General features: G+C 45.2%; 1 protein-coding gene across 3 annotated transcripts in view; it reads left to right on the top strand.

Moving 5' to 3' along the window:
- STX17 (syntaxin 17) overlaps nt 1–23,965 on the top strand; it is a 252,011-nt gene that overhangs the window by 23,220 nt on the left and 204,826 nt on the right. The gene's annotated exons all lie outside the window — the stretch shown is intronic.

The following is a 23,965-nucleotide window of genomic DNA, read 5'->3' as shown; positions in this document are numbered from 1 at the left end:
GCCGATATAGCTTCAGCGCGACTTGCAAAAGACTTCTGTAATAGAAGTCAGTGCAAGTTGCCTGTGTGAAGCGACTTCTCCCCCTCTCTGGGCAGCCTGCCAAATCTAATAAAAAGAACCTGAAGGATACAATGTTTACAATTATGAATGAACTGAGCTCCATGTGTAGAAGCTCTCAGTTTAACCATTTAAAGACTAAATCTTTTCTGACATTTGTTGCTTACAAGTAAAAATCCTGTATTTTCTGCTAGAAAATCACTTAGAACCCCCAAACATTCTATATATTTTCTTTAGCAGAGACCCTAGGGAATAAAATAGCGGTTGTTGCAATATTTTATGTCACACGGTATTTGCGCAGCGGTCTTTCAAATGAAATTTAAAAAAAAAAAATACACTAATAAATTAAAAAAAAAACTAAGCAGTAAAGTTAGCCCATTGTTTTTTCATCCAGAAGTTTTGATTACCTGTTTTTGTGTATTTAATATTTAAGAGAGGTGTTTTTTTATATTTTTTTTAATCTAAATTCTACATACAAGTGAACTGATTGGAGGTTTGTTTTGTTTAATAAATGTTTAAATGTAAAAAATTTTCCGTATCACTGAAGGTTGCTTTCACACTGGAGCGGCATGCGTTGACGGTAAAACGCTGCTAGTTTTAGCGGCTCTTTACCATCATTTTAGCAGCGCTATTCGGCTGCTAGCAGGGCGCTTATAACACAGCTAGCGGCCGAGGAAGGGGTTAAATGCGCCCCTGAAGCGCCGCTGCCGAAACGCTTTGCAGGCGCTTCGGCAGCGGTGCGCATTCATTTCAATGGGCAGGAGTGGTGGTATACACCGCTCCAAAGATGCTGCTTGCAGGACTTTTTTTTAACATCCTGCCAGCACATCGCCTCAGTGTGAAAGCACTCGGGGATATCACACTGAGACTGCAGGGGAGCCGTTTGACAGGCACTTTACAGGTGCTATTTTTAGCCCAAAAGCGCCTGAAAAACGCCCCATTGTGAAAGGGGTCTAACTGTTAGATTTTATGAGATGAAGGTAAAAAAAAAAAAAGAAAAAAAAAAAAAATCGGCCTAATATATCGGCCCAAAAAAATCGGCATCACATATCGGCCATCGGCCACCGCGATTTGTAAATATCGGCATCGGCATCGGCCAGAGAAAAACCCATATCGGTCGACCTCTATGTCAGTGCTTCATGGGCAGTGCATCACCAGGCCTCCATGGCTCAAATCTGCAAGGCCGCAACTTGGTCTTCAGTCCACACATTCACCAGATTCTATCAGGTGGATGTGAGAAGGCATTAGGATATCGCCTTTGGGCGCAGTGTGCTGCAGGCAGCGGTATAAGGTCCTCAGGTCTGATTGCACCCTACTTTTGTTTGTGTCTCCCTCCCCTCAGTTAGCATTGCTCTGGGACATACCATTTAGTATATACTGTGGCTCTGTGTCCCGTGATGTACGAAAAAGAAAATCGGATTTTTATAACATCTTACCTGTAAAATCCTTTTCTTCGAGTACATCACGGGACACAGAGGTCTCTCCCCTCTTCTAATACACATATATTGCTTTGCTACAAAACTGAGGTACTCCCAGTAAGGGGAGGGGTTATATAGGGGGCTAAACTTCCTGTCTAGAGTGTGCCAGTGTCCATCACCTAGTGGTGCCTATACAACCCATTCAGTAAATACTGTGGCTCTCTGTCCCGTGATGTACTCGAAGAAAAGCATTTTACAGGTAAGCTGTTATAGAAATCCTATTTTATCCTCCACATTACCCCCCCACTGGAGCACATTGGACCATGCTTTATTGTTTTTTTTTTTTTTGCTTTACTCTTGATCAAGAGTGGGTATAGGATTGTATATAGAGAGGTTTTCTTTTGGTTAACTAGATGGTGTCTTTGTTTTCAGCCTGACCAACTATGTCAAAATATAACTGTTAGCATTCATGGCGTGTCTTTAACCTTTTCCCTGCCAGGTCCTGTGCTCCACTTTTAAACTTCACTACAGTGGGGACGGAAAGTATTCAGACCCCCTTAAATTTTTCACTCTTTGTTATATAGCAGCCATTTGCTGAAATCATTTAAGTTCATTTTTTTCCTCATTAATGTACACACAGCACCCCATATTGACAGAAAAACTCAGAATTGTTGACATTTTTTCAGATTTATTAAAAAAGAAAATATCACATGGTCCTAAGTATTCAGACCCTTTGCTCAATATTTAGTAGAAGCACCCTTTTGATCTAATACAGCCATAAGTCTTTTTGGGAAAGATGCAACAAGTTTTTCACACCTGGATTTGGGGATCCTCTGCCATTCCTACTTGCAGATCCTCTCCAGTTCTGTCAGGTTGGATGGTAAACGTTGGTGGACAGCCATTTTTAGGTCTCTCCAGAGATGCTCAATTGGGTTTAAGTCAGGGCTCTGGCTGGGCCATTCAAGAACAGTCACGGAGTTGTTGTGAAGCCACTCCTTTGGTCCTGAGCACTCTGGAGAAGGTTTTCGTCCAGGTTATCCTTGTACTTGGCCGCATTCATCTTCCCCTCGATTGCAACCAGTCGTCCTGTCCCTGCAGCTGAAAAACACCCCCACAGCATGATGCTGCCACCACCATGCTTCACTGTTGGGACTGTATTGGACAGGTGATGAGCAGTGCCTGGTTTCTCCACACATACCGCTTAGAACTTTTTGGCCTTAATTCTATCTTGGTCTCATCAGACCAGAAAATCTTATTTTTCACCATCTTGGAGTCCTTCAGGTGTTTTTTTAGCAAACTCCATGTGGGCTTTCATGTGTCTTGCACTGAGGAGAGGCTTCCGTCGGGCCACTCTGCCATAAAGCCCCGACTGGTGGAGGGCTGCAGTGATGGTTGACTTTCTACAACTTTCTCCCATCTACCGACTGCATCTCTGGAGCTCAGCCACAGTGATCTTTGGGTTCTTCTTTACCTCTCCCACCAAGGCTCTTCTCCCCCGATAGCTCAGTTTGGCTGGTTGGCCAGCTCTAGGAAGTGTTCTGGTCGTCCCAAACGTCTTCCATTTAAGGATTATGGAGGCCAAGGTGCTCTTAGGAACCGGAAGTGCAGCAGAATTTTTTTGTAACCTTGGCCAGATCTGTGCCTTGCCACAATTCTGTCTCTGAGCTCCTCAGGCAGTTCCTTTTGACCTCATGATTCTCATTTGCTCTGACATGCATTGTGAGCTGTAAGGCCTTTTATAGACAGGTGTGTGGCTTTCCTAATCAAGTCCAATCAGTATAATCAAACACAGCTGGACTCAAATGAAGGTGTAGAACCATCTCAAGGATGATCAGAAGAAATGGATAGCACCTGAGTTAAATATATGAGTGTCACAGCAAAGGGTCTGAATACTTAGGACCATGTGATATTTCAGTTTTTATTTTTTAATCTGCAAAAATGTCAACAATTCTGTGTTTTTCTGTCAATATGTTGTGCTGTGTGTACATTAATGAGGAAAAAAAATGAACTTAAATGATTTCAGCAAATGGCTGCAATATAACAAAGAGTGAAAAATTTAAGGGGGTCTGAATACTTTCCGTCCCCACTCTAGCAAGACCATTTTTGCATTTTTTCCATTGCTTTTTTTATTTTTCCCCCTACAGCTTTCAGAGTTTGTAAAAGAGCCCCCAAACCATATATTTTCTGAAAGCACATGACCTGTTGAATAAAAAGAAGATGCTAGAATCATTATTAGCAGATATAAACACAGCAAATTTTACAAAATTCCTACTAAATATAAAAGCTTAACCAGTAGTGAGTTAATAAGTAACAAATATTTGTAAATTTTAAATTGCACTTTTTTGCAAAATGGTGAAAATTGAACGTACACAAAAATGTAAATAACCAAATTTTTCTAAATCTGAAGGTGTAACCTAATTAACATGAGCTAATTAACTAAAAAATTTACCCAGACCAGATGACAGACTTGTGGCCACCGAGCTTCACACAGTAGTATAAACACAATAGCTGGAGCTAATTACAATTAACAATGCAAACAACAATCTCCCCCCTCCTCAGCCTATTCATCAAAAGTTCGGCTCCTAGCCAGTCCTGGAGGCCAATGTGATCAGCTCACTCAATTAACAGGTTGAGTTCACAATCAACCAAACCAATAATAGTCTCTACATACATCCTGGGAGATATTGTGGACAAATATTACTGTCCCATTTTAAGTAGTCCAAGATATATTTTCTCACTCACCCTGTGCCAGGATGGCACAGGGTGACTTAGACATAAGATGTATTCTGAGTTCCACGGGCCCTCCCGTCACATCTCTCCCCTTTCGGCAGAAGACTAACACAGGAGGAGACCCCAGATGGGTTGACTCCGAAGTTAGTAAGTAGTTCCAGTCCTCTACTGCCTGTACCCACACAGTACCCCAAATAAATTGTTCCAAACAAAGCATTACTCACCCAGCCAACCTCTGCCTCTCTCAGAGAACATATCTGCCGCTGGGGAGAGGCCTGGACTGGCCCTTCTCCCTGGAGTCCTTTCTGCCGCTGGAGAGAAGACAGGGTGTCTGGGCTCACTCTGTCATGCTGTTGGGGATCGGGGCCCACTGCCCAGCATCCCTGGGGTATACAGGTGGAGACTGAAGTCCCATCCACCTTCACAGGAAATCCATCCTCTGTTAGTCGAGGGCAGAGTCCAGCAGTCCTCGGCCCTGTTGCCAGCCCTTCTGCTGGAAACCCCACACCATCTGTGCCGGCTAACTGTTGGGGAGGGAGGCCGACTGCCCCGCCTCCCTGGAACTCTGTAGTTGTTGCCGGTGCTGGGCAGAGGTTGGTAACACTCTGCCCTGTTGCCAGCACTTCTGCTGGGGACTCCCCATCCTCCGCTCCGGCTAACCGTTGGGGCAGGAGGCTGGCTTCCTCCACTCCCAAACTGTGTAGCTGCCATTGGGGAGGTGAGCCGGCTGCTTCCTTTTCCATTCCCTCATCTGGTTGCTTGGACGACATGTCTATGGTACTGTCTCCCAGGTGCACTGATCTTTGCTGGGGAGGGAAGGCCGCTTCCTCCACCCTGACCAACTGTTGGGGAGGGACAACACACACCTCCTCTCCCTTCTCCCCCTGTATCTGCTGCTGGGAAGTGATTGCCACCTTCTCACCCTGGGCCTCTGAAACTGCCACAGGTGTGGGGCAGAGGTCTTGGACCCTCTGTCCGGTTGCCAGATCTTCAGCTGGAGAAGTTTGTTGTAACTCCACAGATACTGCTGTTGGTGCTGGGCAGAGCACAGTGAAGTTTGGCCCCAACAGCAGCTCTTCTGCTGGAGGCTCATCAGGTTGTTCTTCCTCATCAGAAAAGTCTATTAAATCCCCTACCTCTATAACTGGTGTCTGTGGATAGAGGTTCACCATCTCCTGTCCGTGGAACTCAGAAGATGCCATCAGTGCTGAGCAGAGCGCAATGAAGTTTGGCCCTAATCCCAACTCTTCTGCTGGGGGCTCACCCGATGGTTCTTATTCAGCAGAAAAGTCTATTAAATCCCCTGTCTCTGCAACTGGTGTCTGGGGATGGAGGTTCACCATCTCCTGTCCATGGAATCCAGAAGATGCTATCAGTGCTGGGCAGAGGTTAGCAGAGCTCTGCCCGGTTGTCAGCACTTCAGGTTTGGGGATGGCAATCTCCAGATTTTCCGCTGCAGATTCTCTGGCATGCTGCTGGACAGGAACATTCCTCCATCCAAGATCATCCCATGCAGAAACAGGATCATCAAGGTCAGTCAGCACTTGCTGCATCCGCCATAAGACCTCCGCCTCCCTAGCTGTGGGGGCAGGTTGGCAAAGCACACTATTGCTCTGCCACATTGCCGACTCTTCAGCCAGGATTTCTGGGTTGTCAGCTGGGATTTCCTGATAGTCCCAGGCAAAGGGAGCCCAGCCCTGGCACTGAGCAATGTCTAGCAGCCGTCTGTAGGTGATCTCTAGCTCCCATTCCTGAACGGCCAGAAACTCCAAATCTTCCTGTGCCCAGTGCACTTCTGAAATCCATGATTTCGTCCACCCGCCACTCCAAATCACTCCCAAAGTTAGGGTCCCCTGTCAGCTTCACATACAACAGTCCCAAGCCGCCGTAGCTTAAGCCTTCCGTTGGGCTGTCATCCGCTATCCAGGGACATGCTTGGGATACATGCCACCGGAGGGCTCTGTAGCTCTCATCCAGCTTAATTCAGCTGTCTGCTTCTTGTGTGGTTTTTCTCCCAAAAACCGCACCTGCAGTCCGTACTGTGACCAGTACCTTTCCTCGATGGAGGGGAGAACTTTTCCCTGGTGTCGCTGCTCACGGGCTAACGCTTTCTTCCAGAGTTTGCAGCAAATAGAATCACACCATCCCAGCAGGACCTGCTCCGATGCTGGTCCTCTGTGCTGTATCTGCATCTCTCACAACCTCCTTCTGAATTCCTCATCCATGGCGGCTGGTATCTGTACCTCTCCTCTCCTGCTATCTGGACCTTGGATCCAGATGGAAGTTTGGATGTCCCAGACTGCAGGAAGCTATCCTACTGCTGCCACCAATGTCACGGAACGTCCCACACTCCACTTGAGTGCTTCCGTCATATACCACTTCCCCCCAGTCTGTATACAGATATCAGATATTCCAACCTCTCTGAGCACAAAACAAGGCGACACTTGCTTGTTGCTACCATGAACTGTTTTATTTAGAATCAAAATTACAAGACTTTATATGCCGTTGGAACCTCCTCTAACAATACAACTGTAACCTAATTAACATGAGCTAATTAACTAAAAAATGTACCCAGACCAGATGACAGACTTGTGGGCACCGAGCTTCACACAGTAGTATAAACACAATAACTGGAGCTAATTACAATTAACAATACAAACAACAATCTCCCCCCTCCTCAGCCTATTCATCAAAAGTTCGGCTCCTAGCCAGTCCTGGAGGCTAATGTGATCAGCTCACTCAATTAACAGGTTGAGTTCACAATCAACCAAACCAATAATAGTCTCTACATACATCCTGGGAGATGTTGTGGATAAATATTACTGTCCCATTTTAAGTAGTCCAAGATATATTTTCTCACTCACCCTGTGCCAGGATGGCACAGGGTGACTTAGACATAAGATGTATTCTGAGTTCCACGGGCCCTCCCATCACAGAAGGTTTTCATTTTTCCCTTACATCTTCAGAGTTTGTAAAAGACCCCCAAACTATACATTTTCTGGAAGCATAGAACCAGTAGAATAAAAGGAAGGTGTTACTGATTTTTAAGGCCCCGCGATATTTGTGCAATTGTTTACCAAATCAATATTTTCACTAAAAATGCACTAAAATCATTATTGGCAGATACAAACACATTTGTCACATTTGAAGTGAATACCTCTGACCAGCAGACCTGGAAGTGAAATGGTTGATGTACCTGTTTTTCAAAACAGCTAAATCAATGGGTTTAGTTCTGCTTTAGATACCTCCACACTTTTATTTTTCTATTTGATGTTAAGCTAGCCATACACTATACAATCTGATTGAACAATTTCCTTGAGATTTACCAACAACTATGTAACGCAAGGTTCTACACAGCTGGATACAAATGGAATAGATTGTTTAGGTTTGTCCTCATGACGTACAGTAGTTTTAGTAAGCTTTAATGAAATTGTACAGAAATAAAGGTACAATAAAGCAGTGCAGTTAAAGCCAAACAATACATGTTCAACAATGTTTTTTTTTTCACCAAGAGGAATCCGAATCACCAGACTAGGTATAGGCTATTATAAAGGTTATTGAGAAAGCAATAAAGGAGCCCTGTCAAGAGGTAAAAAGGTGAATCGGTGCAGTATACCCTTTTAGCCTCAGATGTGGCCTCTCAGGTATGTCTTGGTAGGAAGAATGTGTTAGTAGAAGAAAGAAGGGATAATAACAATAAAGAAAAGTGATGTGTAAGCAAGAAAGGGCAAGGTAAGAAGAATGGAGAAGGATAAGGGTAGTGGACCCTGGGGCAATGCAAAAACCAGTGTCGTCTTTGTAGACCCTTAATCCAGAACCTTTTCATTTTTGAACGGTCCCATCAAATTTGTTTGAAGGTGGATATTTTGTTACATCCTCTGAAGAATTGTTCAATGCATCAGGTTGAAACTTTGCCAGCTTTTGGTAAACCATGTACCATATAAATAACATTTGATAATTGGCTTCTACAAGTGTAGAATTAATTGAGCCAGGAGTCATTTATATTCAATATCTTGAGCCACTCATCCCACTAAAGGTCATTTCCTGGATGTATTCAAATGGGTTGTACTCTGATTCTAAAATGGGTGAGTATAGTAAGCACACCATTCACTTTCCCAGTGGAATATTGAAATATAATTTTTCAGAAGGAGTCAAGGAGAGGGGTGAGTTGCTGTGTTTAAGGGTATGTTCCACATAATTTTTTAGCTCTAGGTATTGGAAGAATTGAGGAGGGGTCTTTATGGAAGGATTGTAGGAAGGGGAAGGATAGAACCCCTTTCATAGTGATCAGGTTATATATCAGCCTAAAACCCTGTTTTGGCTGGTAGTCATACCACATTGGTTCTTCATAACCTGGCAAAAAGGAAGGATTATGTATGATGGTAGTTAGAATGTAATGGCGGGGGTTTTGGCTTTTAGCAGGCTTAACAAAAAAAAAAACCTGACCCGATTCCCCCATGAACAATTTCAAGGTGGATGGGGGAATCCTCCCATCTGTGTCTTTGTATTCAGACAGTGGAAAGACTCCCACGCTGTCACAATATACAGATCAGTGCTGCAGCCTTTTGCCTGCCATGCTTATCGAGCGAAAAATACCAACAGGGTGGCTAAACGTAAGTCAGTTGTTAGATCGACTTCTGTTCAACCACAGTGCCACACATGGATTGCAATACGGCTTGTCCCTGCTGAACCAGCCAAATTTTGATCCATGTATGGCCAACTTTTGATGTTTACAAGGTTTCATAGATTCATGGCCCGTATACCTGGTTCAATAGCACTTCCTAGACATTGTCTAAACATACAGTATATAGTGTATACAGCAAGTAAATGAATCAAAAAATGTTTCCCTTCTGTCATGGATAAAATAAAATAAAAATAGAAAATAAAAAAATAGCTAATATCCTCTGTGTAGTTTATCTTCCATGTGTACAGCCACATATAGATCCACCAAACAAATATTTTCCACATAAACAAAACAGATTTTTTTTTTTATATTTACTAAATGTTGAATTAATAAATCAATATTTTCTCACCACCAATGATTCAATATAGCATGCATACTGAGCTATTAGATAGAGCTCTTAGAGGGATCGCTTTGCACCTTTTCCCTGTTGGGAATGAGACATCATATTGTAAACACAAGAACCAAGGCTACACATCCAGCATTTTAATTCACATAAATGGATTCCTGTTTTCTTTTGAAGCTTGATAGCCATTAATAATATATTTGCACAATACGTGTAGAATCCCTCCCTTACCTTAAACCAAAAGAAATGTGGGAAGCTAGATAGTAATGCAGGATCTGCCGAACAATCATAACAATGTCTAATTTTAGCTTGAAATAACACGTTTTGAGACCCTTGGTCTCCAGTTGTGCCATATACATTTCAGAAAAATATGCTGAAGGACGTGAGTGGGAATAGGTGCTAGTAGGATCATAGGGGCTCATTCAGATGACAGATTAGTGCCATCCTTCATGCAGAGCCACTGGCAAATGTGTGTTCTTCCACCTTGTGTGCAGGCAGCCCATAGAAGTGGATGCACACGCAGCTCTGACAGACACAATCGCATGTCCATCTTTTGTTTAACCATCTCAATACAGTGCACTTACACCCCCTTTCTGCCCAGACCAATTTTCAGCTTTCAGCGCTCACACTTTGAATGACAACTACTCAGTCATGCAACGCTGTACCCAAATGAAATTTGCGTCCTTTTTTTCACACAAATAGAGCTTTCTTTTGGTGGTATTTAATCACTAGGTTTTTTTAATTTTTTTGTGGTATAAATAAAAAAGTCCGTAAATTTTGTGAAAAAAATGCCTTTTTCTTTGTTTCTGTCATAAAATTTTGCAAATTAGTCATTTTTCTTCATAAATTTTGGCCAAAATTTATACTGCTACATATCTTCGGTAAACATAATCCACATAAGTGTAAATTATTTGGTCTTTGTGAAAGTTATAGAGTCTACAAACTGGTGCCAATCACTAAAATTGATCACACCTGATGTACTGAAGGCCTATCTCATTTTTGATACACTAACAAGTCAGGAAAGTACAAATACCCCCCAAATGACCCCTTTTTAGAAAGTAGACATTTTCAAGGTATTAAGTAGCATGGTGAGTTTTTTTAAGTGGTAATTTTTTCCTAAAACTGTTTGCAAAATTAGGATTTTTTTTTTTTTTTTTTTTTACAAAATTGTCATATTAACAGGTTATTTCTCTCACAGAGCATATGCATACAACAAATTACACCCCAAAATACATTCTGCTACTCTTCCCGAGTATGGTGATACCACATGTGTGAGACTTTTACACAGCCTGGCCACATACGGCCCAACATTGAAGTAGCACCTTCAGGCGTTCTACGAGCATAAATGACACATCTCATTTCTCAACCACCTATTACACTTTTGAAGGCCCTGGAGCACCAGGACAATGGAATTGCCCCTAAAATGAAATGACCCCATTTTGGAAAGCAAACTCCCCAACGTATAATCTATGAGGCATAATGAGTCTTTTGAACAGGTCATTTTTTTCCAGAAGTTTTTGGAAAATGTGGAAAAAAAAATGAAAACGCATTTTTTTTTACACAAAGTTGACCATTTATCAGATATTTCCAACACATAGCATATACATAGCAAAGATGACACCCCAAAATACATTCTGCTACTCCTCCTGAGTATGGTGATACCACATGTGTGAGCCTTTTACACAGCCTGGCCACATACAGAGGCCCAACATCCAAGTAGCACCATCAGGCATTCTAGGAGCATAAATGACATATATAATTTCCTGGCAACCTATCATTTTTGAAGGCCCTTCATATTTCTAACACATAGCATGTACATACCAAGAATTACCATCCAAAATAAATGCTATTGCAGAAAGGGTAAAAAAAAAAAGCATTACCTGTGCTTTTAGTAGTATCCACAGAGGAGAGCATTGGTCCAGGCAGCAGGCAGGGATGTGCTTAGCGACAGCAGTAGTAATTATCCAGGCAGCAGGCAGGAATATTGTCTATAGTCGGCACAAGGATATTGGCAGCACAGCACAGTCCATAGAAATTGTCCAGGCAGAGACAGCCAGCACAGCCATAATATTGGTCCTGGTACACTGTTACCTGCAGACACTCATTGTACCGCTCTCCAGCTCTTCATAAACATACTGCCCCTTGCTACAGCCAATTATTTGCATAGTCCAGGTAGCAGTGTGGTCCATTGATGCGGCAGGCAGAGGCATGATGGCAGTAAGTCAGCAGCAGGCTGAGGGCCGCAATCAGGTAAGACCTGTGCACAGGGGCACAGGGGTAGAGGCTTCGACCCACCCAAATCTCTATGAAGCCTCCGGACTCCAGAACCTAATCCGGAATTTCCGAAACCCGGAGAAAACAAAAAAAAATAGTTTTTTTCCATTCGGAAAAACAATTCTGGAGCCCCTCACCTATGTGAGACCCCTGTGTACTACAGTAGCAGGGCAACAGATCTATCCAAGTGGTAGGCAAAAGCATAGTCCATAAAACAGGCCAGGGTCAGTTCACGTGGAAGCAGTCCAAACGGTAGGCAGAGGCATAGTCAAAAAACAGGCCAGGGTCAGTTCACGTGGAGGCAGTCCAAACGGTAGGCAGAGGCATAGTCAAAAAGCAGGCTAGGGGCAGTTCACTTGGAAGGCAGTGACATGGTTATTTGGGGAAGCATGGAAAATGGTCAGCACAAATGATGAAAATGGGGAAATGGTTAAAAATATGGGCTAATATTTTAGGGATGTATGATAAAGTTGGAAGCATTTACCAATGCAAAGGCCAGGTTGAGAAGGACACTGGGGACAATGGTAGCTGGTATCTTTTTCGAAATCCTCTTTTGGTGCACATGCAACTTTTTTTTTTTGCTCTCTTCGGCCTGCTTCAGATGGTGGAATTTTGAAGGGGAAGTGGCGCTCATGAAGTCAGCAAACAGCCTCAGAGCGAAGGTTTTCTGGGGGGGCCTTTGTTGATGGATGAGAAACGTAACAACTTCTTCTATGAATTGTAGGAAGTGGGCGGGGCTTTCTGTGGATTTGGTGTAGACTACGCAGGAATTATAAACGGCCAAATGGATGAGATAAATTGTTACCTTCTTGTACCAGAATCGGGACCTCCTTATCGACAAATAGGGCTGAATCATTTGATCATTGAAATCCACACCCCCCATGTAGAGATTATAATCTTGGACACATACTGGCTTTTCAATGGGACCTCGTCTTCTTTGAACCTCAATTGTAGTGTCGTCATGGATGGTGGACATCATGTGCAGGTCCCTTTTATCCTTCCACCTCAAGGCCAGCAGTTTGTTGCATCTCAATGCTGTTCTTTCCCCGCTCACAGCTTTTTGTTTGCTAGAGATTGTGGGAAGCCCTTCCTATTTTTTCTGGAGGTTCCGCAGGCCAGGGTTTTTGCAGTGTATAGGTGTTTAAAAAGGGGCAGGCCAGTGTAGAAATTGTCAAGGTATATGTGATATCCTTTGTTCAGAAGTGAGTATGCCAAGTCCCATACAATCTTTCCAGTTGTGCCCATGTAGGCCGGGCACTCAGGGGGCTGGAGCTGGGAATCTTTTCCTTCATATATGTGGAACGCATACAATTATCCCGTGGCTCTCTCACAGAGCTTGTATAATTTTACTCCGTATCTGGCCCTTTTGCTAGGAATATATTGCTTTATTCCTAGCCGGCCTGAAAAGGGTACCAGGGACTCATCGACACATATATTCTGATCAGGGACATAGAGTTCTGCAAATTGTTGGGAAAAGAAATTTATCACTGGGCGAAGTTTATATAATTTGTCATAATTTGGATGATTGCGGAGAGGGCAATGGGTGTTGTCGCTAAAATGAAGAAAGCGCATTATCATTTAGTATCGGGACCTGGTCATTACAGCATTATTGGTGGACCAATAGGCATGTCCTTTAATTTTTTTTTTTTTGGAAGCCCCATGTTTAAGGTGAGGCCCATAAACAATTTGAACTCCTCCAAATTCAGATCTCTCCACTCAAACGGATGGGCACATGATTGGGGGTTGTTGGCAATATACTGCTGGGCATACAAATTTGTCTGGTCCACAATGAATTGCAGCAAAGTGTTGGGCAAAAACAGATGAAAGCAATTAATCTCTGAGAAATTTTGGGTGTTGGCCTGCACACCTGGCTGTGCTGTGAAAGGGGGAATAATTGGTCATCCCAAGTCGGATGGCAGCCATGTTGGGTTGGCAAGACCATCTGGCATATATGTAGAGGCCCTGGCTCATGGGGGATGTGACACTCCAGTAGTTGGGGGATTTGAATTTCCTGTGCTGGTACTCAGGCGTGATGTGGCAGTATTGGTACTGTGTCTGGGCATTTGTTCCTGGGGCCTATCGCCGGTGGCAGCGCTGGTACTGGGCATTTGTTCCCTGGGCATATCGCTGGCGGCAGCGCTGGGCCTGGGAATTTGTTCTTGGGGCCTATTGCTGGTGGCAGTGGTGGTACTGGGCCTTGGAATATAATCCTGGTTTCCAGAGTGCCGTGCCCTTTTAGGAGGGACCCATTCTTCCTTCGAATCATTTGCCAATTCACTATTCGGTTCAAATGCCGAATTTGATTTGGAATCAGAATTGGAATCTGATGAGAACTCCCCGTTGCTCTCATCAGTCATGGAGAGGATCTGGAATGCCTCCTCACTGTTGTAAACTCTTTTGGACATGACTCTGATGGCTGTGTGACAGGTGACGGTCACTGATGGGCTGTGAGATGGGTGGCAGGTGATGGGTGACGGGTAATGGCTGACGTCACTGATGGGTGACGGGTAATGGCTGATGTCACTGATGGGTGACGGGTATGGGTGACAGGTAATGGCTGACATCACTGATGTGTGATGGCTGACGGGTGACGGCTGACGGTCACTGATGGGTGACGGCTGACGGTCACTGATGGGTGACGGCTGACGGTCACTGATGGGTGACGGGTAATGGCTGACGATCACTGATGGGTGACGGGTAATGGCTGCGGTCACTGATGGGTGACGGGTGATGGGTGACGGCTGACGGTCTCTGATAGGTGACGGCTGACGGTCTCTGATGGGTGACGGCTGACGGTCACTGATGGGTGACGGGTAATGGCTGACGATCACTGATGGGTGACGGGTAATGGCTGACGATCACTGATGGGTGACGGGTAATGGCTGACGGTCACTGATGGGTGACGGCTGACGGTCTCTGATGGGTGACGGCTGACGGTCTCTGATGGGTGACGGCTGACGGTCACTGATGGGTGACGGGTAATGGCTGACGATCACTGATGGGTGACGGGTAATGGCTGACGGTCACTGATGGGTGACGGCTGACGGTCACTGATGGGTGACGGCTGACGGTCACTGATGGGTGACGGCTGACGGTCACTGATGGGTGACGGCTGACGGTCTCTGATGGGCGACGGCTGGCGGTCACTGATGGGTGACGGGTAATGGCTGACGATCACCGATGGGTGACGGGTAATGGCTGACGGTCACTGATGGGTGACGGCTGACGGTCTCTGATGGGTGACGGCTGACGGTCTCTGATGGGTGACGGCTGACGGTCACTGATGGGTGACGGGTAATGGCTGACGATCACTGATGGGTGACGGGTAATGGCTGACGGTCACTGATGGGTGATGGCTGACGGTCTCTGATGGGTGACGGCTGATGGTCTCTGATGGGTGACGGCTGACGGTCACTGATGGGTGACGGCTGACGGTCACTGATGGGTGACGGCTGACGGTCTCTGACGGGTGACGGCTGACGGTCTCTGACGGGTGACGGCTGACGGTCTCTGACGGGTGACGGCTGACGGTCTCTGACGGGTGACGGCTGACGGTCTCTGATGGGTGACGGGTAATGGCTGACGGTCACTGATGGGTGACGGGTGATAATTGACGGCTGACGGTCTCTGATGGGTGACGGCTGACGGTCTCTGATGGGTGACGGCTGACGGTCTCTGATGGGTGACGGCTGACGGTCTCTGATGGGTGACGGCTGACGGTCTCTGATGGGTGACGGCTGACGGTCACTGATGGGTGACGGGTAATGGCTGACGATCACTGATGGGTGACGGGTAATGGCTGACGGTCACTGATGGGTGACGGGTGATGGTCTCTGATGGGTGACGGCTGACGGTCTCTGATGGGTGACGGCTGACGGTCTCTGATGGGTGACGGCTGACGGTCTCTGATGGGTGACGGCTGACGGTCACTGATGGGTGACGGCTGACGGTCACTGATGGGTGACGGCTGACGGTCACTGATGGGTGATGGCTGACGGTCACTGATGGGTGACGGGTGATGGTTGACGGCTGACGGTCTCTGATGGGTGACGGCTGACGGTCTCTGATGGGTGACGGCTGACGGTCACTGATGGGTGACGGCTGACGGTCACTGATGGGTGACGGGTAATGGCTGACGGTCACTGATGGGTGACGGCTGACGGTCTCTGACGGGTGACGGCTGACGGTCTCTGACGGGTGACGGCTGACGGTCTCTGACGGGTGACGGCTGACGGTCTCTGACGGGTGACGGCTGACGGTCTCTGATGGGTGACGGGTAATGGCTGACGGTCACTGATGGGTGACGGGTGATAATTGACGGCTGACGGTCTCTGATGGGTGACGGCTGACGGTCTCTGATGGGTGACGGCTGACGGTCTCTGATGGGTGACGGCTGACGGTCTCTGATGGGTGACGGCTGACGGTCTCTGATGGGTGACGGCTGACGGTCACTGATGGGTGACGGGTAATGGCTGACGATCACTGATGGGTGACGGGTAATGGCTGACGGTCACTGATGGGTGACGGGTGATGGTCTCTGATGGGTGACGGCTGACGGTCTCTGATGGGTGACGGCTGACGGTCTCTGATGGGTGACGGCTGACGGTCTCTGATGGGTGACGGCTGACGGTCACTGATGGGTGACGGCTGACGGTCACTGATGGGTGACGGCTGACGGTCACTGATGGGTGATGGCTGACGGTCACTGATGGGTGACGGGTGATGGTTGACGGCTGACGGTCTCTGATGGGTGACGGCTGACGGTCTCTGATGGGTGACGGCTGACGGTCTCTGATGGGTGACGGCTGACGGTCTCTGATGGGTGACGGCTGACGGTCTCTGATGGGTGACGGCTGACGGTCTCTGATGGGTGACGGCTGACGGTCACTGATGGGTGACGGCTGACGGTCTCTGATGGGTGACGGCTGACGGTCACTGATGGGTGACGGGTAATGGCTGACGATCACTGATGGGTGACGGGTAATGGCTGACGGTCACTGATGGGTGACGGGTGATGGTCTCTGATGGGTGACGGCTGACGGTCTCTGATGGGTGACGGCTGACGGTCACTGATGGGTGACGGCCGACGGTCACTGATGGGTGACGGGTGGTGGCTGACGGTCACTGATAGGTGATGGGTGACAGGTGCACCGCTGACGGTCACTGATGGCAGTCTCTTATGTGACAGGTGCACTTTATGGGGTGACTGTGGTGACTGTTGGGTGACAGATGACAATGGGGGGGGGTGATGGGACAAGTTTTGTGCTTGGTGCAGTACAATACACACACAGATCTGGTGGGGTCCCATTTGACTTTGCCCCCTCAGCTCCCTGGTGAGGCACCTGCTGCCGCTATCTTGGAGCCCTACACCTGTAGCCATGGTCAAGCTCAGTGGTACAATGTTACACACATCCACCCCTGAAGAGCGAGCTGGATCTCGCGAAACTAGTCGGGTAGTATTATGCCCGTGTACTATGACTGCTATTACATCCATGTACCAATATTTCTTGTTTATATATCCTTTTTTTGGCAACTGTTGGTGTTATCTATGCATATAAACAATTTTACTTGAATAAACCATATACTGTATTTACTACTGTTATGTTTACTGACGGAAACGGTACCCACTTCATTTAAAATCCCAGGGCGAATCCTTCGTTTTACTATATGTTATAGGGATCGAAGTGTGTTACTGGGTACACTAGACCTTTCTCTTTTTTCTTTAAGAGGGAACGTGACGTACAATAATCCAAACTGCTTGACACACTTGCCTCAGAGGAATCCAGACACAAACGTACCCCTACACCTGAACTAGAAAGGGTATTGGGATTACTACGTAAACAAATCACAGACCTACTACACTATAGAGCCTAGGCAGCGCTGCAAATATGCCAAAAAATTAACTACAAATCAGGAAATAAACGTGGGAAGCTATTAGCCAGATCACTTAAGGAACAAAAATCAGCAGCCTACATTCCCCAAATTATATCCCCAGATGGTCGAAAAGCTACATTACCGAAACACATATCACGAGAATTTAGGGACTTCTATCACTCACTGTACAACCTACCGAACAGGGACTCCCTACAAGCGGATATTGACGCGTATATAACATTTTCCCAAATACCCACAGAAGTTCAAGATGATCTAGACTACCCAATCACTTTAGAGGAGCTCCAGCTTGCCATCGGAACCATGAAACCAGGCATGGCCCTTGGACCTGACGGTTATACCGACCAATATTACAAAACCCTCCTCCCGCTCATTGGCCCTTGGATGGTGACATTTTTTAACGCAGTGGGCACAGGGGCTCTACTCCCAAGGGACACCCTAAAAGCCCACATCACTCTGATCCACAAAGAGGGGAAAGAGCTACAGGCCTATATCCCTATTAAATATTGACCTGAAGCTGTTCACAAAAATTGTTGCCACCCGTTTGGCACAACATCTCCAGTCCTTGATACATCTAGACCAGGTGGGCTTTATTCCCACTAGAGAGGCAAGAGACAACACCATTAAGGTGCTAAATCTCATCTACATGGCAAACACTAAAAAGACCCCTACTGTATTTGTAAGTACAGATGCCGAAAAAGCTTTTGACCGGGTGAACTGGAACTTTATGTTCTCAGTTCTCCATCATATTGGGGTGGGTGAAAGGATGCTTGGCTGGATAAGCAGGATTTATGCAATCCTGATGGTACAGGTGAAAGTGAATGGCCTGCTATCAGAACCTTGCCCCATTGGAAACAGCATTAGGCAGGGGTGCCCATTGTCGCCCCTCCTTTTTGCCCTTTCCCTGGAACCGTTCTTGTGTAAAATTAGACTGAACCCAGACATACAAGGACTTACAGTTGGAGAATCTCAGTGTAAAATATCTGCATACGCCGACGATTTACTCTTTTCCCTGATGAATCCCATGATCTCTTTACCTAACCTTCTGAAGGAATTCAACACATATGGTTCCATCTCAAACTTTAAAAAAAAATGTCTCCAAGTCGGAGGCGATGGGCGTTGCGTTCCCCCCCCCCACTCCTTACTAACCTTGCAATCAAACTTCCATTTTAAATGGACGAGATCCGCTCTCAAATATCTAGGAACATATATCCCATCTGACATAGCGTGCACATATACCCTCAACTTTCCACCCCTGCTAACCAAGACCAGCTCCCTTTTGGAAAATTGGCATAAAGGACTACACTCTTGGTTTGGCAGATATAACCTAGTAAAAATGTGCATCCTCCCCAAAATTTCTGTACCTATTTCAGGCCCTCCCCATACAGATCCCTGCCTCCTTCTTTAAACAGGTACAAACCCTCTTTACCCGCTTTATCTGGGCTCAAAAACAACCCCGATTAAGCCAAGCTCAAATGTCACTACCGAAACATAACGGGGGTCTTGCGGTACCAGACATTCGACAATACTACCAGGTCTCTCACTTGAGCAGGGTATTGGACAAAGACAGAATACAGCACACAAACTCTGGACGCAAATAGAACAGTCCCGGACTGTCATTCCCCTAAAAAGTGCGTTATGGTGCTACAACTCCCTACCTTCGAGACTGAAGTCCCATCCATTGATAGGGACTACGCTAAGACACAGCACCCACATAACCATGCAAACGCTCCTGACAACAGGTAACTCGCCGCTCTATCTGATGCTCGGTCATCTGAATTTTACGCCTGGTCTGCACTCTGCAGAGTATGCAAACTTGAGAGACCTGGGATGTGATCAGGCCTTCGGGTTTGTTACGTTGAGTCGTTGGCTGTCGCTTGCGGAACTGACGGACATGACAGGTAGATACTGCCTCCCTTTTTGGAGGGCAGCACAACTGAACCATTTCCTACATTCCATTCCTGACCCACACACTTTTACCCGCTCATTGACGACTTTTGAAGAATACTGCGTGGAGTCCGGACCGATATCCCACACACTCTCTACAATGTACTAAACTCTCCCCCTAAACAACCACTCCTCCTATGCCTGGAAAGATGAGAGGCAGACCTTAATCGCAAATTCTCAGCGACTCAAAAACAACACATCATCACTTTTGTCATCAAATCATCCCTGTGCACTAAAATTCAGGAAACAAATTTCAAAATATTCTCTAGGTGGTATCTTACACCCACTGGACTCCACAAATGTTTCCCGAATACCTCAGACTGCTGCTGGCGTTGTGAGGAAGATGAGGGCTCATTGTTACACATTTTTTGGTCCTGCCCTAAATTGGAGAACTTTTGGAGAGACGTATGTCGCATAACACAAAGATTCACAGAATATATTATCCCAGAAGATGCGTCTTTCTTCCTGCTACATCTATCAAAGATCTCGGCCAAAATCTACAAAAAATTGCTAATACGACATCTATTGAATGCAGCCAAGGCATGTATACCCCTTTATTGGAAACAGCAGTGCCCTACCTAGTCTTCCCCCTGCCTCTGTCCCTCCTCTCCCCCCCCCCCCCCCCCCGTTCTCCCCACTCTTCTCTTTTTGTCTTGCTATCTACTGATTCTCTACTTTTAATAAAAAAGATATGGGAGGGATCCTGTCCCTCAATGAAATTTCCATGTCAGCTGATATATCTGAGTATATGTTACACATATCCATAGCATCCAATCTCATGTTTGAGACCGTTAAGAAGGATCTGGATGCAACACGCTTTATGTTGTCAAATACATTGTACTGAATATTCAATGACATGTACATCTCTGTTGTAATATTGGGATTTCTCCCAATGTTTGTATTTAATAAAAAATATATTTTAAAAAAAGAATTTATTGCAAATGGCATACTTTTCATTTCGTCAAATGGATGACAAATCCAGACAGGTGTTAAATCACTCTACCTTTCATATCTGAAGGCCAGATGAAAAAAAAATCCAGGAAGCTGAAATATATGTCAGGAACATTGCAAAGTACATTACATATTATAATAAAGGTTGTCTGTCAACTTTTAAGTTCAAAAAATATGAACAGGAACATAACACCAAGTATACATCTTGTGTCCAAATATATTCATAACTAATTTAAACCAACTGATATTAACTGAGATTTTACAATATAGCCATCTCAATTGAAAAATAAAACTTGCCTGCACTAATGTGAAGAGTGAAACTGAGATCTGGACTGCAGCATATAGGCTAGGTCTGGGTCAAAGGCAGTGGTTTTGATGTCAAAATGTCACACAGGTGAGAGTCTTGTCCTCACGAGGTTCTTGTTAAAGTTTATAGCAGAGAATGTCTTCTCACACATATATGTTGAGCCAAACAAGCTCAGCATTTTCTTAGCCAATGTTTGAATCTCTTGAAACCGGCTCTTATCCAGTTGGCGGTAAAAGTTCACAAGAGAGAGCTGTTGGTGACGACTGCATAACTCGCTGTCACAGTGCAGCTCAATGAGCTTGAGCTGCAGCTGAGCTGGAGCATCATCAGGGTCAAGAGTGAATGGAGAGGAGAAAAGGCTGATCTCCTTTTCAATAGCTGCAAAATCTTTAAAGCGCCGTTTAAACTCCGCAGCCAGAGATGTGATTTTTGCGCACTGTTATTGTCCTGTGGAAAACTGTTCATTATTTCCTGTAACACTGAAAAATGTATGGTATTGGGCTGTGTTTATGACACCTGCCTTCTGAAAACTTGCAGCTTTGTTCCAAAGGCTTTGAGGTGTGAATAAAGCTGGTTTACCTCTGCATCTTTCCCTTGAAGACTCGTGTTCAGTACATTCAGATGCTTTGTTATGTCAACTAGAAACCCCAAATTAGCCAGCCAAATCGGATCAGATAGTTCTCGTATCGGTTGTCTCTTTGTTTCCAAGAATTCACAGATTACCTTTCTGAGAGAGTATAAACACTGCAGTGCAGACCCCCGACTCAGTCATCTTACATCATTGTGATATATCTTCGTATTCATCCTGGATGTCCAGTAGAAACTGTTTAAACTGGCGGTGGCACAGGGCTTTAGAGCGAATAAAAATAATAGTCTTGACCACCGGTTTCATAACATGGTCATATTTGAGATGTTTAGCACAGAGAACTTGTTGATGAATGATACAATGGAGTTTAATATCTTTGCCTCCTTTTTTTGATCACCTTGTTACAGATTAGGGTTGCTAATCCACTTTGTTCACCAGCCATGGCAGGTGCCCCATCAGTAAAAATCCTAGTAAGTTTGTTCCAAGGCAGTTTCATGTCCTGTATAGTGGAACAAACAGAAACAAATAAATCTTTTCTTCTTGTTTGGTCCGTAAGGCATTGGAGGTGCTCTTCAGTCACATTCATTTCATCGTCCACTCCTCTCATAAAAATCAGCAACTGAGCAGTGTCAGGTCCGTGCTTTCATCACAGGCTATTGAAAAGAAGTCAAAATACACTCCTTTGGATGTCAACTGTCTCTTAATACCTGATGAAATCTTTTCAATTCTCCGTGCTACAATTTTACGAGCCAAGCAAATGTTGGCAAACTCTTGCTTCTTCTTGGGACAGATATTCTCAACCATTTTCATAACACATTCTTTGATAAAGTAAAAGATTTGCAATTTTTAGCAATTAATGTTGCCGCCTCATAGCTCGCCTTTTTGGCATTTTCATTTGCCTCACGGGCTCTTGTAAAAAAAAGCTGTTGTGACATTAAAACAGCTTCAAGTTGCTTCAACTTTTCACTGTGGTCGCGCCCTGTTATATACAAGGCTATGTCGCGACTGGTAGTGTCTCTTGACATTAAATTATAAACAGCCACAGTCTCTTGGCATATCAGACAAACCACAGTGATTCCGTATTTCAGTGAAGAAATATTCCACTTGTCCTGGAAGCGGCGGCCCTCACTGTCAACTTTCCTTCTCTTGTTTACAGTCGCCATTTTAGAAATTGACCAGAAGGGGAAGGGATCATGTGAGCACAGTGCCAGAGGTTTTAGTCTAAGTGTGTTCGTCCGATACGCTAATAGACTGCCCAACAAGAATTCTCCTACCTTTGTGGCTGTGTGTGGTGAAGAGTCTGAAGATGAGCTGTTATTTGGATATATATATATCTCCTCTTTGGCCCCCAACAAATCCCAGAGCTCCGCTCAGGGTAAGGATGAGCTCAGTTTTTACAAAATATTTATTTTCTCTTCTTTATCCCCTGAGAAATATAGCCTTTATCACTTCTGTGTCCCCCAGGCTCAGATCAGAGCAAGGATGAGCTATTTTTTTTAAAAACATTTTATATTCTCTCTGGACCCCACTTGTAATTTGCCCTTATCTCTTCTGTGGCCCCCAAGCTTTGATCAGGGCAAGGATGAGCTCTGTTTTTTAAATTATTATATATATTTATATATTCTCTTTATATATCTCTAAAACCCCGAGCGCCTCTCACTGCAAGGATGAACTGGGGCGTGTTCGCAAGTCGATGTGCTCGAGCCCACTAGGACGCTGACAGCGTGCAGCGCCGCAGCCAGTCATCGCCGCCAATCACAGACACTGAGACACTGAGAGCTCTGCAGCTGTGGACCGGGAAATGACTTGGTGTCTGTTGTTGGCGCTGCACACTGTCAGCTTCCCAACGGAACCGAGCTCATCCTTACCCTGTGTGAAGCTTGGGGGCCACAAAAGTGATAAAAGCAAATTGCAAGTGGGGCCATATAAAACCAGACCACGGGCCGGACTTTGGAAATACTGCTCTAAGGCCTCTGCTAAAAAACATATATATAATGTTTGGGGGTTCTAAGTAATTTTCTAGCAAAAAAAAAAAAAATTAGATTTTTTACTTGTAAACAAAATGTTTCAGAATAGGCCTGGTCTGCAAATGGATAACATGTTTTGGTCAGTGGTACAACCACTTTTTTTTTTTTTTTATATACAGTGTGGACAGTTCTTTACAAGCCTCATAACCATATAACTTGTCACTACTACTACCACCACTAGTTGGTACTAGCACAGACAGTGTCCTTGATGACCTAATGCCCAGTAGTACCCCTATACTTCCACACAACTACAGGTGCTGAATACAAAACCAATTCAAAAGAAATGTTGGTCGCCTAGCATTTCCTATTTCCAGCACCATACTGCTTAGCCTTTTTGGTTTCTATAGGTGTACAGTGGCTTGGGTTTACAACAGAACTACAGTGAAACAAATTTGGTGTAGGTAGGCTGCCATTCCTGCACAGTGGGGGGGGGGACGACGACAAAGGTGTTTAGGTAAATATTATAGGTACAAGACTTGTTGGACAATTATATACAGTTGTGTAGGTTATGAATGGTCACACTGCTTCACCAGCAGACCCTCTTTTTGCTATATGCTAATATACTCTTTGAGGAGTGGATATACAGTATATCTCCATCACAGCTCAGACCTAAGGCTGTACATATATACATTAGAACAGGACTAAGTTCTTTATGCACTTGGTCCCCTGTGGTAATGAAATAAAAAAAAAAAATCATGAAGGTCCTTGTTTAAATAACAGTTATTTAGTTTAACTATGCTGATACTGTA

The sequence above is a fragment of the Aquarana catesbeiana genome, linkage group LG05 (genome assembly GCF_042186555.1).
Source record: "Aquarana catesbeiana isolate 2022-GZ linkage group LG05, ASM4218655v1, whole genome shotgun sequence".
Taxonomy (NCBI): Eukaryota; Metazoa; Chordata; class Amphibia; order Anura; family Ranidae; genus Aquarana; species Aquarana catesbeiana.
This window is presented reverse-complemented; position numbering and strand designations above follow the sequence as displayed.